The sequence below is a fragment of the Choloepus didactylus genome, chromosome 12 (assembly GCF_015220235.1).
Source record: "Choloepus didactylus isolate mChoDid1 chromosome 12, mChoDid1.pri, whole genome shotgun sequence".
NCBI classification, from domain to species: Eukaryota; Metazoa; Chordata; class Mammalia; order Pilosa; family Megalonychidae; genus Choloepus; species Choloepus didactylus.
In genome coordinates, this window is record NC_051318.1 from 32,433,908 (window position 1) to 32,439,097 (window position 5,190).

Consider the following 5,190-nt stretch of genomic DNA (forward strand, 5'->3'; position numbering starts at 1 on the left):
TACTGGATCATACAGCAGTTAGCTTAAGAGGAACCACCACACTGCCTACCAGAGTGTCTACACCATTCTACATTCCCACCAACAGTGAATAAGTGTGCCTCTTTCTCCACATCCTCTCCAGCACTTGTCATTTTCTGTTTTTTTGCCAATGGCCATTCTGGTAGGTGTGAGATATCTCATTGTGGTTTTGATTTGCATTTTCCTGATAGCTAGTAAAGTTGAGCATCTATTCATATATTTTAAGCCATTTGTACTTTCCCTTGGAGAAGTGTCTATCCATGTCTTTTGCCCATTTTAAATTGGGTTGTCTTTCTACTGTTGAGTTGTAGAATCTCTTTAAATATTCTGGATATTAAACCCTTATCTGAAATATGCTTTCCAAATATTGTCTCCCATTGTGTAGGATGCCTTTTTACTTTTCTGACAAAGTCCTTTGATGTAAAAAAGTGTTTAATTTTTAGGAGATCCCATTTATCTATTTCTTCTTTCATTGCTCGTGCCTTGGGTGTAAGGTCTAGGAAACAGCCTCCTATCACAAGATCTTTAAGATATTGCCCTACATTTTTTTCTAAAAGTTTTATGGTCTTAGTGGTAATGTTTAAGTCCTTGATAAATTTTGAGTTAATTTTTGTAAAAGCTGTGATATAGGAGTCCTCTTTCATTCTTTTGAATATGGTTATCCAGTTCTACAAACACCATTTATTGAGGAGGCTGCTCTGTCCAAGTTGCATTGGCTTGACTGCCTTATCAAAAAATGAATTGTCCATAGATGAACACTCAGTTCAATTCCATTGGTGAGTATATCTACCTTTATGCCAGTACCATGCTGTTTTGACCACTGTAACTTTGTAGTATGCTTCAAAGTCAGGTAGTGTGAGACCTGTCACTTTGTTCCTCTTTCTCAAGATATTTTTGGCTATATGGGCAACTTGTCCTTCAAAATAAATTTGGTTATTGGTTTTTCTATTTATGCAAAGTTAAGTTGTTAGGTTTTCAGTTGGTGTTGCATTAAATCTATAAATCACTTTATGTAGAGTTCACATCTTAACTATATTTAGTCTTCTAATCCGTGAACATGGTATGTTCTTCCATTTTTAGGTCCTGTTTGGTTTGTTTTAGCAGTTTCTTGTAGTTTTCTATGAATAGGTCTTTTGTGGCCTTGGTTAAGTTTTTCTTAAACACTTGATTCTTTTGGCTGCTATTGTAAGTGGAATGTTTTTCTTGATTTCCTCCTCCTGCTTCTCCTTGTGTATAGGAGCACTATTGATTTTTACATGTTGATCTTGTACCTGCCACTTTGATGAATTCATTGATTAGCTGTAGTAGTTTTGCCATAGATTTTGTGGATTTTCTACATATAGGATCATGTCATCTGCAAACAGTGAATTTTTTATTTCTTCCTCTCCAATTTGGATGCTTTTTATTTCTTTTTCTTGCCTAATTCCTCTAGCTAGAACTTTCAGACAATGTTGAATAACAGTGGTGACAGTAGGCATCCCTGTCCTGTTGCTGATCTTACAGGGAAAGCTTTCAGTCTTTGCCCATTGAGTATGATGTTAGCTGTGGGCTTTTCATATATTGCTTTTATCAAATTGATAAAGTTTCCTTCTATTCCTATCCTTTGAAGTGTTTTCATCAAGAAAGGATGTTGAATTTTGTCAAATGCATTTTCTGTATTGATTAAGATGATCATGTGGTTTTTTGGCTTTGATTTATTGATGTGGTGTATTGCATTAATTGATTTTCTTGTGTTGAACCAACCTTGCACACCTGGAATAAATCCCACCTGGTCATAGTGTATAATTCTTTAAAGCTGCTGCTGGATTCAATTTGCAAGTATTTTGTTGAGGATTTCTGCAACTATATTCATAAAAGAGATTAGTTTATAATTTTCTTTTTTTGTAGCATCTTTATCGAGCTTTGGTATTAGGGTGATGTTGGCTTCATAGAATGAGTTAGGTAGGTTCCCTTCTCTTCATTTTTTTTTGAAGAATTTGAGCAGGATTGGTGCTAATTCTTTCTTGAATGCTTGGTAGAATTCACTTGTGAAGCCATCTGGCCTGGGCTTTTCTTTTTGGGGAGCTTTTTGTTGACTAACTCAATCTCTTTTCCTGTGATTGGTTTGTTGAGGTCATCTATTTCTTTTCCAGTCAATGTTGGTTGTTCATACTTCTCTAGGAAGTTGTCCATTTCTTCTAATTTGTCTGGCTTATAAGCATATAGTTGCTCATAGTATCTTCTATCTCCTTTATTTCTGTGAATCAGTAGTTGTGTCCCTTTTCCCATTTCTGATTGTATTTATTTGCATCCTCTCCCTCTCTCTCTCTCTCTCTCTCTCTCTCTCTCTCTCTCTCTCATTAGCCTAGCTAAGGGCCTATCAATTTTATTGATTTTCTCAAAGAACTAACTTCTGATTTTCTTGATTCTCTCTATTGTTTTCCTTTTCTCATTTCAATTATTTTTGCTCTAATCTTTGTTATTTCTTTCCTTCTGTTTGCTCTGGGGTTTGTTTGCTGTTCATTATCTAGTTTCTCCAGGTGAGCAGTTAATGCCTCAATTTTTCCGCTTTCTTCTCTTTTAATATAGGCATTTAAGGCAATCAGTTTCCCTCTTAGCACCACCTTTGCTGCATCCCATAGGTTTTCATATGTTGTGTTTTCATTTTCATTTGCCTCAAGATAATTACTAACTTCTCTTGTAATTTCTTCATTTACCCACTGGTTGTCTGAGAGTGTGTCGTTTAGCTTCCATATATTTGTGAATTTTCTAACCTTCTTCCTATTATTGATTTCCAACTGCATTCCATTATGACCTGGGAAAGTGTTTTGTATAATAGCAATATTTTAAAATTTGTTGAGACTTGCTTTGTTACCCAACAAGTGTTCTATCCTAGAGAATGATCCATAAACACTTCAGAAAACTGTGTATCCTGCTGTTGTGGGGTGTAGTGTTCTATAAATGTATGTCAAGTCTCGTTCATTTATTGTAGTCGAGTTCATTTATTGTAGAATTCAACATCTCTGTCTCCTTATTGATCCTCTGTCTAGATGTTCTATCCATTGATGAACGCAGTGTATTGAAGTCTCCAACTGTTATGGTAGAAGTATCTACTTCTCCCATCAGTGTTGTCAGTGTTTGCCTCATGCATTTTGGGGCACTCTGGCTCAGTGCATAAAAATTTATGACTCTTATGTTTTCTTGATGAATTGACCCTTCTATTAATATATAGCATCTTTCTTTTCTCTTTTAATTGTTTCATATTTGAAGGCTTATTTGTCTGATATTAATATAGCTACTCCAGCTCTTTTTTCTTGTTTTTGTGTGCATGAAATATCTTTTTCCCATCTTTCACTTTCAGCCCGTTTTTGCTGTTGTGTCTAAAGTGAGTTTCTTATAGAAAGCATATAGATGGGTACTGTTTCTTGTTCCATTCTGGCAATCTGCATCTTTTTACTGGGGAGTTTAATCCATTAACATTTAGTGTTATTACTTTAAGGGCAGAACTTTCTTCTGTTTTGTCTTTTGTATTTTATAGGTCACATCTTATTTCTTCTCTCTCTCCTTTTACCCTTCCTGATAGTTTTCATTTCTAAAAAATATGGAACACTTCATGAATTTCTGTGTCATACTTGTGCAGGGGCCATGCTAATCTTCTCTGCATCATTCCAATTTTAGTATATGTGCTACTGAAGCAAGCACTAGATCACTTCTTGGGTACTCATTCCCAATTCCTTTCTGAGCTATATAGATTATCTAGAGCCCCAATAATCCTTACTGATGTCATGACCACTGCAACATTCCCTCATTTTTAAATACCATCTTTAAGAGCTGTTAATCTGTAGTGATATTTTGAGGTTTATTCCCATTCTCCTGTCATGTAGATCTAGATCTGCTTCTGAAAATTCAGTTTTTTTGAAATACACCTATCTACTTCTTCATGTCTAATTACAGATCTGCCTAGCTGCTTATCCTGTGCTTCTCTGAGTTGAAACAGTTTCCAATACAGAAATATGAGAAGTTGGGAATAAACATCTCCCAATCAGCCACAAGACCAATGACATCCACCTCCACACATAGATTCGGAGATGAGCATGTCTTAGGTTCTTTAGAAGCAGAGTCTGAGGCAGGGATTTAGAAACATGAGATTTACTGGGGTGTGATGGATGGAGGTTATAAAGCTCAGCCTGGGCTTAATCTGCAGGACATCTCAGGAGGATGAATGATACTGCAGCATAATTTCTGACTTAAGGGGATTGGTCTTTTGAACTTGTATTAGTTAATCATTTGTCACTCCAAGGGCTGGGGGAAGTGGGAGTGGAATTGGAAACAAGGATGTGGCCTTAATCTCCTGGAGAGTTGGTCCTAATCATCTGAGGGTGATTCTCTGGAGAATAGAGGGCAGCTATGAGCCCTATAGCAGCTAATTCTCACAACAACTGAAGGCTGGCAAAGTCAGGGGCCCTGAGCAGGGTACCAAAAGCATCCATTACCTGGTGGTTGGGTTTTATTAAGCCAGACGGTGGGATCTAGAATGTGAAAAAATTATCCTCTTTACTACCTCAGCTGCATCCTATTTGCCTATTCTGGGGGCAACTAAAAATATATCACTATTTTCTATCTAGCTTTCTAGTTTCCCATTCTCCCTGTCTAACCACAGCCTTGGGAAGAAGGTAAATTCAGGAGTTTGCTACATGCTACAAGGAGGATGGTACCTGGGGGCCCCTCTCTTCAGATCTTCCATCTCATTGCACCATATACCAAGGCATGACCTTTGATATAGGCATCAATTCAGACTTTTTCCTCAGAAGACTCAATTAGAGTTCACTGATTCCAGAAACAGTGCCCAGATGAAATCTTTGTGACCAAAAACTTTCTGGAGCTGCTTAGGTCCTGCTTGCCTCAAGCCCTGTTTTTCAGTCTTCTGTTCCTTCTTGAGGGATTCCTCACATCCAGCTAAGAAATTCTCATTTTCCTTCCTTAAGTTAACTGGATGCAATTTTTATTGCATGTAACAATAGAAATTTTCTATTACATGTAAGAGTTTGAAAGTTTACCTAATATAATGTTCCCCAAGTGATGTAGCTAGCAAGCTACTCAGATGTGTGCTACATTCAAAACCAGCCTCTTAGTCACTATGCTATTTCTATCTTTATTAATATGTTTATTTGGTAGAATATAATGCACAAATTA

The 5,190-nt window shown here is 36.8% G+C and overlaps 1 non-coding gene across 1 annotated transcript; it reads right to left on the bottom strand.

The window, feature by feature from the left end:
- Positions 1 to 3,592: 3,592 nt before the first annotated feature.
- On the bottom strand, positions 3,593 to 3,699 carry LOC119507506. The gene has a single exon (XR_005211264.1). It is a non-coding gene; the product is annotated as a U6 spliceosomal RNA (small nuclear RNA).
- Positions 3,700 to 5,190: the final 1,491 nt, after the last annotated feature.